Source organism: Aythya ferina, assembly GCF_964211825.1.
Source record: "Aythya ferina genome assembly, chromosome: 1".
Taxonomy (NCBI): Eukaryota; Metazoa; Chordata; class Aves; order Anseriformes; family Anatidae; genus Aythya; species Aythya ferina.
In genome coordinates this window covers 137,450,878-137,464,658 of record NC_140296.1, presented here as the reverse complement: position 1 = coordinate 137,464,658, position 13,781 = coordinate 137,450,878, and the positions used below count along the sequence as shown (strand labels likewise).

The 13,781-nt window shown below is 38.9% G+C and overlaps 1 protein-coding gene across 7 annotated transcripts in view; it reads right to left on the bottom strand.

Annotated features, from left to right (window-relative positions):
- Positions 1-13,781, bottom strand: part of CCDC91 (coiled-coil domain containing 91) — a 174,155-nt gene that overhangs the window by 97,198 nt on the left and 63,176 nt on the right. The window lies entirely within an intron of this gene.

Sequence of the window (13,781 nt, the reverse complement as noted above, 5' to 3'; positions counted from 1 at the left end):
TGGTTCTCTGTTTTCTTTTGTTTTGTTTTCTTTTTTTTTTTTAAATTTTCTCTGATTTTTCTGTTTGTTGTTGTTGTTTTTTGATTGATTGATTGTGTTTTTTTTTTTTTGTTTTTGTTTTTGTTTTTGTTTTTGTTTTTGTTTGTATATCTGTGAATGGTAGGACTTCTGAAGCACTCTCTTATTAAAGATAAAATCAAGATTGTAACTTTAAAATGCTGTTGTAATGTTACCTACTGACTAGCTAACTAATACATTGCAATGTTTTGATTATTACATTCAGCTTTCTCAGAACATCAAACCCTTCTCCTGCTCAGCATATCTTTTTCTATCTTTTCATCTTTTTTAATTCTTAAGGTTCCAGGAAGTCTTCTTTCATAAGGCATTCTGAATATGTTTTTCAAATAAAACTCTTTATTTTAGCCACAGTAGTATGTAAAAATATCTATGGATGGAAACATTCTGTATTTTTTTTGCCTTTATGTAAAAATGCTTCTCCTATGGTTTACAATATCTGCAATATGAACACTTCATTAAAGTCTCAGCATTTAACTCTTATCAATGAGCAGCACTGCTTTTTCAGTGATGTTTTCTTAAATCACATTGTACTGCAGATGATGCGTTTTCTGCACCAGCTTTCCAGTGTGATTTAAAACAAAGACATCATGAACCTTATCTTGCACCGATTACAGAGCAACACCAAACAGAACTTGCACCACAGATCTATTGTTTTTGAATGGAATTCAAGTTGAAATGAATAAAATTCTTTGTTTTCTAAGAGTTCCATGTTCAAAGTAAAACAAAAAACAACGAGAATCAAACAAAACATGTTTAATTTCATTATGAAAGGCCATATAACACCATTAAGAACAAATTCATCAGTCTGTAACTCCACTAAATTTGATTAGAAACTTCTGCTCAGTTATTCAGTTCCTTTCTAGTGAAAGGGCCATCTTTGCAAAAAGTCTGAAATTATTGCTATATATACTTATTACATTCAGATTTTCTTGAATAAAACTGTTTTGTTTGTTTGTGAAGCCCTGCAACAACTGAAATGAAGCAGAAAAACAAAAGATGGAAATATTTTGAAGTGTAAATAAACAAAGTATTACTTTGAATAAAATATACAACATCTGATGTTTAATCACATTGAGATACAGAGATATCACTGGCACCATAAGTAAGCAAACTCAGATGTTTTGCATTAAAAAATACTGAGATGGTCATATTTTTTACAGAATAAATCTACAGAATTGGTTGAAGAGAAAAATATGATGAACAGAAAAAAAAAAGAAAAGAGAGAGAGAAAGCAGTAAGTACTAAAAAAGCATAACGAGGATTAAAAATTATGATAAAAATAATTCTGTAGAATGAGGATATTCATTTTCACTATGTATTCTAACAGAAAAAATACTGAATACTGGTATTCTTCAGAATACTGAAGAATACTAGCACAAACGACATCGCTTATTGGCTCAGCTCTGGTAGGAAGTGGGGCCCTTACCTAACATGAGGCAGCTTCTAGATTCTTCTCACAGAAGCCACCCCTATGGCCCCCTGCTACCAAAACCTTGTCACGTAAACCCACTACACAGTGAGACGCAGTGGATCAAGTATGTTGACCAGCACAGTCACAGTCACATAGTTACCTAGCCTGTGGTTGCATAGAGATTGCAAGTGTTTTTTTAAGATTCCGTAAATAACAAAGACAATGAAGATTTCTTGTCTATTTATCACGGATTACCACAAATTACCACTAGCAAATACACTATGATTAAAAAGGCAAGCATTGTATATAGATAAAAAGCTGTTACAATATTACCAGAAAGCAAATTTTTATATGTAGTAGATATCTGGGGAATAGTACAGATTAACAGTAGTAGCAATTAGAGGTATGAAGGCAATTAGACGCAGTAAGAAGTAGTAATATAGTAGCAAATACAGATTAGCATAGGTTCAACAAGTTATCAACACTATTGTACTGAATATACTTATGAATTGTGAAGTTATCAATATTATAACAACTACACTTATGACAGTTATAAATATCAAGTACTTATGGCAGATTATGTCATACATAAAATACATAAATACAACTTTAATAAAACTACTGATACCGCATCAAACTGATCTCAGAAGCGGAGGTGGGAGGGAAGGGCAATGCCAAATCAACCTCAGAGGGATCTAATTATAAAATACTGACCTCAAAATGGTCTAATTACAAACAAACAAACAAAAAAACAAAAAAAAACTCTCAGGAGAGACAGATAATCAGAAATAGGCTCAGGAGCAGGACCAAACAAATAACAAAGTTTCGCTTCAAATATAATCTGCATTACAGAGTTTGGAGACAGACAGGCCTCCACAGCAGATGTAAAATTTGTTTAGGATGTCCTATAGGAAAGGAAAGTTTGTACAGCACAGGGCATTTTCAGAAAGAAAGGTTCCATCCTGGACAGAAAAACAGCAATTTGTATATCTCTGAGACATAAAAGGGCATAGGATACCACCTCTTAGAGCAGCCAACAGATGCTGCTAATTTGTTTCACATGAGAGAACCAATAGATGAGGTTTCCTATTCTCTGAGACAAAATATTTTTACTTTTCCCAGACTACTTTCTGCTTTTCAGATGGTAAGTTGCTGTTCCAGTTCCTTATTTTCCCTTTATGGATGGTATCCTCAGGATGTCCCCACTTCTTAGGTACTCAGCTGCACCTCAGGAGGCCAGTGATACCTTCCAAATATACTCCTGGTTCACGGGTCAAGCAGTTTTCAGACTGGAAGGCATTTTCTTCTGCTAGTGTTTTAACAGACATTTTCTGTCAGTATTGTTCCCATTAGGGCCAGGTCATATTTATGGCTGCTCCTGTCAGTACAGTACCCCTCACTGGCATTGTTGGGCAAATCAAGGTGAAAAGCAAAAAATTTAGTCTGTCTTCTTACAATAAATTTCTCAAGTTTTTCAGAATTAGTAATTTGTCCAAAGTCACAAGCCAAATGGGTACAACTATGAACACAGAGGTATAATCATGAACATGAAGATCCCATCCAACGCTAGAGTATCTACTTTAAATATTCCCTAAAGTAAAGGAAATTAATCATTAGTAAAGAAGTAATAGTAAGGAATCAGAGTGCTAGAGCTGACACAAACAAAACTATGCCTGTGAAAGAGTTAGAAGAGAGAATGAAAGTGCATTATCGTGAGTACCTATACAAAAGTTTAAGCTGGCCACATTCCTTCCAAGTAAGGGCTTCACCCAATCTGATGAAGTTTGATGTAAATGCTACACAACAGTGCCTGCTTTACGTGCCCATTTACAAGAGTGGCTGGCATTTTCTTCTGCAAGTCTGTAAAATATCATTTCAAAATCTTTTTGATTTATCACTCAATAGGATGTGCACTTGTTCCTTGTACTATCTAATAAGGCCACAGAAGATCAGTTTAAATAATTCATTCTGGAAGTATATTTATTGATTTACCATCTAACAATGGAGATGCACTAAAGTTCCTGAGTTTAATGCTTTGGCTCTGAACACCAGGGAAAGAACCATCGAAGAACAACATATTCGTTTGACAAGCAATGATAATGTCAATTCTTTACAAATCTGTATTTTCCACAGGAACATGAGCTTAATGAGTGTATGTAACTACTCTTAAAATTCATAGAATCATAGAATAATTGGAAGGGACCCGTAAGGATCAACGAGTCCAACTTCTGGCTCCACACAGGTCCACTCAGAAACTCAGACCATATGACTAAGTGCACATTCCAAACGCTTCTTAAATTCTGACAGGCTTGGTGCTGTGTCTATGTCCTTGGGAAGCCTGTTCCAGTGTGCGACAACCCTCTCAGTGAAAAACCTCTTCTTGATATCCAGCCTGAACCTCCCCTGTTGCAGCTTGACGCCATTCCCACAGGTCTTATCGTTTGCTACTGAAGAGAAAAGATCAGCAACTGCCTCTCCACTCCCCCTCACAAGGAAGCTGTGGACTGTGATGAGGTCTCCCCTCAGCTTCCTCTTCTCCAGGCTGAACAGGCCAAGTGACCTCAGCTGCTCTTCGTACATCTTCCCCTCCAAGCCTTTCACTATCTTTGTAGCCCTTCTCTGGACACTCCAATAGTTTCATGTCCTTTTTGTACTGTGGTACCCAGAACTGCACACAGTACTCGAGGTGAGGCTGAGTTAAAAAATTAATGCTCTAGACGTAAGAAAGAAAAAAGGAAGCTCTGAAAATTCTAAATAGTGTAGATCTGAAATTAAGATGTAATATTCAAATTTCATATTGGACAGAATTCTCACAGAATGACCAAGGTTAGAAGAGACCTCTGAAGATCACCCAGTCCAACCCCCCTGCTGAACAGGATCACCTAGAGCACACTGTGCAGAATGGCATCCAGGCAGGCTTTGAATATCTCCAGAGAACAGGACTCCACAGCCTCTCTGGGTAACCTGTCCCAGTGCTCTGTCACCCTCACAGTAAAGAAGTGCCCCTCGTATTCAGCTGGAACTTCCTGTGCTTCAGTTTGTGCCTGCTGCCTCTTGTCCTGTCGCTGGGCACCACTGAAAAGAGTCTGGTTCCATCCTCTTAACACCTTCCCTTCAGCTATCTATATACATTGATGAGGTCTCCCTTTAGTCTTCTCTTTTCCAGGCTGAACAGGCCTGGTTTTCTCAGCCTGTGCTCATATGACAGATGCTCCAGTCCTCTAATCATCTTAGAACTCTTCTGAACTCGCTCCAGTAGCTCCATTTCCCTCTTGTACCAGGGAGCCCAGAGCTGGACACAATACTCCAGGTGAGGCCTCACCAGGGCTGAGCAGAGGGAGAGGATCACGTCCCTTGACCTGCCGGCAACACTCTTCCAAATGCACCCCAGGATACCGTTGGCCTTCTTGGCCACAAGGGCACATTGCTGGCCCATGGTCAGCTTGCTGTCCAACAGAACTCCCAGGCCCCTCTCTGCAGAGCTGCTCTCCAGCAGGTCAGCCCCCAGCCTGCACTGGTGCTTGGGGTGATTCCTCCCTAGGTGCAGGACCCTGCATTTGCCCTTGTTGAACTTCATGAGGTTCCTCTCAGCCCATCCCACCAGCCTGGCGAGGTACATCTGAATGACAGCACAGCCCCCTGGGGTATCAGCCACTCCTCTCAGCTTTGTGTCCTCAGCAAACTTGCTGAGGGTGCACTCTGTTCCAGGTCATTCATGAGTAAGTTGAACGAGACTGGACCCCGTACCGACCCCTGGGGGACAGCGCTAACTACAGGCCCCCAGCTAGACTCTGCAGCACTGAGCTCAACACCCTGAGTTCTGCCATCCAGTCAGTTCTCAATCCACCTCACCATCCACTCATCTAGGCCACACTTCCTGAGCGAGTCTACGAGGATTTTATGGGAAACAGTATCAAAAGCCTTGCTGAAGTCAAGGTAGACCACAGACACCACTCTCCCCTCATCTACCCATCTCATCATTCAAGGGCATCAGATTGGTTAAGCATGATTTGCCCTTGGTGAATCCATGCTGACTGCTCTTGATCACCTTATCTTGCTTGAAGATGGCCTCCAGGAAGAGCTGTTCCATCACCTTTCCAGGGATGGAGGTGAGGCTGACTAGCCTGTAGTTGTATGGATCTTTCTTCTTGCCCCTTTTTGAAGACTAGCACGACACTGGCTTTCTTCCAGTCCTCATGCATTTCTCCTATTCTCCACAACCTTTCAAAGATGATGGAGAGTGGCCTAGCAATAACACTGGCCAGCTCCCTCAGCACCTGTAGGTGCATTCCATCAGGACCATGGATTTGTGGATATCAGGTTTGCTTAAATGATCTCTGACCCAATCCTCTTCAACCAAGGGCATGTCCTCCTTTCTCCAGACTTCCTCTTTTGTCTCCAGGGTCTGAGATTCCTGAGGGCTGATCTCAGCGGTAAAGCCTGAAGCAAAAAAAGCATTCAGCAACTCTACCTTCTCTGTAACCTTTGTCACCAGGGCACCTGCCTCATTCAGCAGTGGGCCTACATTTTCCCTGGTCTTCTTTTTTTCTCCTGATGCATTTGAAGAAGCCCTTCTTATTGTCTTTGAAATCCCTTGCCAGATTTAATTCCAAATGGGCCTTGGCCTTCCTTGTTGCAACCCTGTATACTCTGACAGTGTCCCTATATTCCTCCCAAGTGGTCCGTTCCTTTTTCCACATACTGCAAACTTCCTTCTTCTATCTGAGCATTGCCAGGAGCTCCCTGCCAATGCATGCAGGTCTCCTGCCCCCTTTGCTTGCCTTCTTACTCATAGGGATGCACCGGATCTTGAGCTTGGAGAAAGTGATGCTGTCTTGGACCCCCCTTTCCTCTAGGGCCCTAACCAAGTAGATTTTTCCAAATAGATCCCTGAAGTGACCAAAGTTTGTTGTCCTGAAGTCCAGGGTCACAATCCTACTTTTTTCCCTGCTTCCTCCTTGCAAGACCCTGAACTCCAGCATATTATGGTCACTGCAGCCAACTTGTGTAGAATTCTTGTGTATGGCATGCATGATTTCAGATTTTTTTGGTTGTTTTATTTGTTTGAAATTTCAGTGAAGTGACCTTCAGAGGACTTTCACCTCCTTGCCTTGTGATGGAACAAATCTCACCTTAGAATGATGATACAAACAGATACTTGGGACATTTTTACTTTGTGATCAAAGCCTTGATGATCTTTCCAGACAACACTGATAAGGAGGCACACATTGTAGACACAATATGAAAGTAACAAGCAATTTATTATTCAGCAGTTAGTGTCTCAGTCTTTTCAGTTTTGTGATTATTACATGATGAAATGTCACTATAAGAATTTATGCACAAGACAACACATGCTTTAGTGTTAAAAATGCACATGCCTTCAGGAATAGACCAAATAAAGCTTTAATGATGACAAAAAGAAAATGTGATTGAACTTGGGACATTTTCTTACAATCTAAAGCTAAGTGACTCCAGGCTCATTTTCTTTCACTAGGCCCCTGTGAATCAAATGACTGTAGATCAGACTGATCAGTATGCCTGTTGAGCTTCTGAGAGGTGTGGTCCCCAGAAATGTCAAAGGGTAGAGAGACATCCTGAAATTACTGTGAAAGCAAGGATGGTTTTTGGCCACCCAACTTCCAGCTGCTTGTTGCTGACTGACAATTGCATTAACACTTCTTTTAGATCTTTTTAGCTGAATTATTTCCTAAATCATTTCCATCTAAGTGAATCATCGTTGGCATAAAAAGTTTAAAGAGTGTTCTTAACATACCCTGCTTTTCTGTCAAAATGTTGGACATGTTTGCAAATACTGAGAAGAGTGATAATACCTCCCAAAAGGGTACTATGTAAGATCCACACACAGTAAGACAATGTGTGAGATCCATTGCAGGGAGGGTACAAAAAAGAAACCTCAAGCTGATTTAATTTAATTCTAATTACACTGAAATTGATGTATTTTCTGCTACCCTTTTAAGAGGCAGACTGTCTTGAATTGTTGAGGTAAGGGCATGCAACCTACCAACTCTGCACAAATTCCCTTCTAACTTTTCATTGTGGCATGCAAGCACCTTTTCCACAGACTTCAATAGCAACAAGTAGAACTGTATTGGAGAAGGGAAGAAGAAATAGTCACACTTTCTTCTCATTTAATTCAAAACAATCATAATTCTTTCATAATTCTTTCCATTACCAAAAGTGGATGCTTAGAAAAATATTGTACTAATGCTCCTGACATATCAAAAATAGCATCAGAAGGACTTGCTACTGCAAATTAATGCCACCTGAAAATGCAGCAAATGGTTGCACATCAAATTCACACAATTCAAAATCAATACTTCATATCACACTATTGGCCTACAAGAGTAAACACCAAAATAATTTCACGATCTCAGTCCTATAGTGGGCATAACCAACACCAAAGGCCAAAAAAAAATTTTATTTTGAGTACAACAGAACTAAATCACTGAAAAAATGAGTTAAATGTGATGAGAATCAATCCACAATGTCTCATTAACATACACACTACAGTGTGTTATTGGATATAAGATACAGATTGATCACTATTTCTATTTGTCTGAAATAATGTGAGTTCTCCAGAACTAAGATATAGGATTGCTTTCAGGTCTATAGTAAAGCAAATATCTTCACTTTGGTCATATTGTCAGTTTCCTGGAGAAAGACGCAGCTGAAAACTTAACAATATAAGAGTAAATATTTTTATAGTAAGGAAGGAAAAATTTCAGATTTTACCAACATAACATGCAGTATGTGCAACTTTAAGTTCAGGAACCAATGAGATACTATCATTTATTTTATACAAGCAAATATTATTGCTACCTGGAGTATACAATGACAGAAGAGTTTGAAGTGAATAATGCAGTGAGGTAACAAACAAACTTTCATGTCGTGAGGACACTTCCTGCTTAGTTTGAAATGAGCCAAGCTGGAGCTGAGTGAGTGTGAATGGACCTGTCTGCTGGGAGACATTATGAATGACTGCATGTGAAAAACTATGTAAAGGAAATAGTACAGGAGAGCTTGAGCATACCCAGAACTAAGACGTAATTACAGTCCCCACAGCATCTGTAACAACTCTTCAAGCATCTGCAGTATATACCATGGATCTTTATTCTGCTACATTTAATACATTAATATTGTGCAAAAAAGCAACTACAGTGTATAACTGCTCATTTATTCCATAGGATACAGAGACTCTCCACTGCAGACATTAACCAAGAAAAGTGAGAAAAGAGCTAAGTAGCAATGAGAACTTGTTTATTAATTTGATAACTAAGTGTTCTTACCAATAATGAACATTTTGCTAGAAAAACTGTATGTTATGGTAAATTATTTGGTTCAAGAAGTCTTCTCTGACTGCCATCAGGTTTCTAAAATATTACATACAGATCTAATATATATTCTATATACTATATATTTAAGATGCAGATTCTTGGTAGTAGAGCTACAGCTGTGCCAGGGCATCTTATGCCACTGATGCCTTGCTGCTTCCCCACCTTACCTAGATTATGGGACATAATATTCAGAGAAAGGAAAGAAGAAAGAGCAACCAGGAGAACAAACCCAGGGAATATGACAAAAGTAAAAGCTGGTTACATGGGACAGAAAAGACCGAAGTAATCAATGTTGCCTTTGTGTCAGTCTGCAATAGTAAGGCTAGCATTACTCAAAAACAAAAAGGAAACATACAGAGGTTGGAAGCAAGGACAGGTAACCTGGGAGGAGTACAGAGACATTGTCTGAACATCCAGGGATGAAATTCAGAAAAACCAAACTGGAAATGAATTTTGCAAGGGATATCAAAAGCAACAAGAATGGCTTTTCTAAGTACAAAGATTACAAAAGGAAGACCAGAGAAAATGTGGGCCCACTGCTGAAGGAGATGGCGGATCTTGTCACACGGGTTATGGAAAAGGCTGATGTACTGAGTGCCTTTACTTTACTGGCAAGACAAGCTTCAGGAGTCCTAGGTCCCAGAGATGAGAAAAGGCTGGACTGAAGAACAGAGGACTCACCCTTAGCATTAGGAGGTCAGGTCAGGGAACCCTTAAGCAAATTGCACATACATAAGTCCATGTGCCCTGACTAGATGCACCCATGAGTGCTGAGGGAGCTGGCAGATGTCACCATCACCTTGATACAAACTTCAGGAAAGAACAACGGTGACAATGCGTACCTCTTCTTCCAGTCTTAACTACTTGTCCAACTTGGAATGATCTTAGCCTTCCAAACTCTATTTACAAATCAGACATGCTACTTGAAAACCAATCAACAACAATTTTCCCAATGAAGTTGGAGCAGCAAAGCAGCTCCAACACAAAGTGCCTTCCCTCTCCCTAACCCTGCCTCTTTCCACAGTTTATTTCAGTAAGAATAATACTGTTTAATCAAATTCATTATTGCTCAGGCAAATACTATTGTCTAAAACAATGAGCTGAAGACAACACCCAATGAAGATTAATTTCTGTCATGAAAGATAGAAGTAGACAATGTAAATAGAGCAGCTATAGAGCAGCTTCTAGAGATCTCAAGTAACAACTGAAAAAAAAAAAAAAAAAAAGAAAACACAAACTATATCATCTCTTCTTTTTTTGAAGAAGTAACTGCATTAGGAATTTGATACTGAAGTACAGAAACCCCACTGCATCCTCAAAAACAGAATTGATGTTTGAAAATCTGAAGACAACTGATGAAAGGTATGACGTGTAAGTTGAACAAACTAACATATCTTGCAGGATAACCAGAGATATAAAGAAAACCATCACCTCCCTCAAGCTATACTAGTTGTTCCATCAGAAAGGTGACAAGAATTTAGATCAGAAGACAGAATGAAGAACAGCCTGGGAAACTAAACATCAAATCAAGGAGTTTGGGATAATGCCAAGAAAGACGACAGCAAGGCCTTCAGCTGACAATCTGCAAGATAAACTCCTCTTGACTATGTTGTTCAAAAGAAAAAAGGTTGACACTTAGGTCAGATTGCCCAAGCCAGAACACAAACTGCATCTGCAATTTCAACATTTCCCTTGCATCCAGAGAACTGCTATCAAATTATCAACACCTGGGTTTATTTGTTATATACACCTCAGAAATTCCTAAATAATTTAAGCATGTAGAAAAAAAAAAAAAAAAAAAAAAAAAGAAACACAAGAGATAGACAAGTTACACCTTCCTTAAAAACAAGTAGTAAATCAGTACTACTTCAGTTTCTGAAGAAAAGGGTTTGTTGCCTAACCTCAGAAAAAAATCTCAGCTGGAAGGAAGCATCTCCCACAGTCCAGAAAAAAGATATACAAGTCACAAATACACAGATCTTACAAGTCTTTCTTGGTTTTTGTTGTGTATCTTCTAGAACTTATACTCATGCAGTTCTACATTCTGAATGACTATGTTTCATTTACTGTAAAACCTCACATTGAACATAATAGCATGAATTCCTATTGTAACAGGACAAATACATTTCCAAACACAAAAATGTCATATTCCATGCAACTGTGATTTAAGTTCACAGCAACTGATATTCTGATCAGTATACAAATTCAAATACTACTTTAATTAGACTTGTGGTTCAGACATCCTTGGCCCTGCCCTTACTTACTAAGGTCTGTTTTCTGGCAATGAGATAGGCCAAATTGGAGTAAAATATTCTGAATGATTTAGCCTGGGTAGTATCCTCTGGATTTGAGTTATTCTCAACCTGACTTTACTGATTAGGAGTGGGATATTTATTTTTCTCAATTTATAACCACAGAATTAATTCACACAATCATTCAGGTTGGAAGGGACCTCCTGAGGTCATCAAGTTGAGCCTCCTACTCAAAGCAAGATCAACACTGAATTCAGACCAGTTTGTTTAGTTGGATCTTGAAAAACTCTAAGGATTGAGATTCTATAACCTGTCATGGTTTTGACTGGGATAGAGTTAATTTGCTTCGTAGAGGTTCACACAATGCTGTGTTTTGGATTTTTGAAGAAAACAGCAGTGATAACACACCAACTTTTTAAGCTGCTAACAGAGCAGTGCTTACACAGATCTAAGGACTTTCCTGCTTCTCATGCTACCCTGCTAGAGAGGAGGCTGGGGGCACACAAGAAGCTGGAAGGTGATGCAGCCAGGAAAGCTGACCCAAACTGATCAAAAAGATATTCCAGACCAAATAACATCATGGTCAGCAATAAAAGTCTGGGTAAAGAAGAAGAAAGCAGGGGGACATCTGGAGTGATGGCATTTGTTTTTCCAAGAAACCGCTATGTGTGATAAGCCCTGCTTTCCTGGAAGTGGCTGAACACCTGCTTTCCAATTGGAAGTAGCAAATGAATGCTTTGCTTGCAAACATGGCTTCTGCATTACCTAGTATACTCTCTTTATTTCAACCCACGAGTTCTTGCACTTTTACCTTTCCAGTTCTCATTCCCCGCACACCCATTTGAGGAGAGTAACCAAGCAGCTGTGTGGAATTTAGCTGCCTGCTGGGGTTAGACCACAACATAATCTCATTGGCTAAAACATCCTAATGCTTACCTTCACCGTACTTTTTTCCCCCCCTTACATGAAGTTCTAACTTCCCATGTTTCAATTTATGACCATTACCACTTATCCTCCTGCTACGCACCTCAAAAGAACCTGCCTGGCTCCATCTTTCTGACAATTTTGTACATATTGGACATCTGTTTGTATGCCTCCCTAAGCCTTCTCTTCTCCACGCTCAGGTCAATATACAGTGTTCACTCTATTCCCCTCATTCACAATCTCATTGGTTTGACACGGAAATCAATCAAGGTTCATCAGGCACAGTATTTTTTGGTAAATCCCTCATTATTCCAACCTTCTTCATCTACCCCAAAATGGCTGCCAATGGCAGTTACTGAATACTTTTCCCAAGGACTAACAGACTGGCAAGCTTGTAGATCTGCAAACCATCCTTATTTTTCTCCTATAATCAGGCTTTCTTCAGTCTCTGAAATGATAGTGATCTCAGAGTGACATCAGCCAGATATCTCATCATCTGACTAAAACTCAGCTCTCCTAAACTCTGTGATCCATCCTCTCCAATTCTCCATGGTATGATGCTGTTAATTCTTACAAATGACCTCGCCTCCTCTTCTGCCCTGCCTTCCTAATGAAAGAATATCCATCATCCATACCAGAGATTTAGCCACACAAAGTACCCCAACACATCTATTCTCTTCCTCTAAGCAAAAGTCTTTAAATCACCAAAAGTTATTTTTATTAAACCAGCATACATCAGTTGTAACATATTCTGAAAAAGCCAACGATTAATACTGTATTATGTTACTTAGAGGTAACTAAAAGCTATTATTATGATCGTTTTGTGTGTGTATTTGTTTGTTTTATTTTTTTCATTCACACAGACCTGCTACATTTTAACAACTACAGATCATGAAACTGTATCATCATCTAATGCATCTTTTAAAAAGTGATGCAATTATAGAAATTGTCAAAAAAGCAAATGGATTCAGGAAAATAATCAAAATTCTAAAAATTATAGTGAAAACAAAGGCATAATATATATGTGCTTTTCAAAAGATACAAGAAATAAAATTCAACATCCTTGACAATAGATGGCATCAAGACAAAACCAAAACTGTCAAAGATTCTTTGAGAAACTATATCAAATCTTTTGTGCAATAGGCTTTCTGAAAGACTGAAACCTAAGAGCAGACTATTAATTGAAGGATGAAACACAAAGTTAGGGACAATGTTAGAAAAAAACAAAAAAAGTCAAATTTAGCCTTCAGTTGAGACTTGTATTTACTTCAATTGAAGCTATAAGAGGATATCCAAAGAACTTTCCCATTACAGAAACTCTTAAGGAAAGAACTGAAAGAAAACTGACTAGCAATTTTCCTCCTGCACCAACAAGGAACAGATAAAGCAACAAACAAAATTAACACGATTAATATCTATTTTCTGTCTTCTAATACAGTCTTGCTTTCTCCCATTGTCGTGGATAGAGAACTGCACTTCCCTCCAAGACTTGCACACATAACTGAAGAAGTAGCTGACTTTTCCATTCCTGTATCTAAGACACACTCTACAGATCGTTGTCACTTTGCCATTATATTGTCTCTATATTATGCTCTCCCCTCTCACTCCCTCTTTTCCTCCTTCTCACCCCTGAAATTCTTTCTTTGGTACAATAGGAACTCTCCCCACAGCTCCACTTAATCTATTCAACATGTAGTTTCAAAAACCACAAAGCAGAGATCATACTTTTTCCCAACAAAATCAGGAGTAGGATAAAACAAT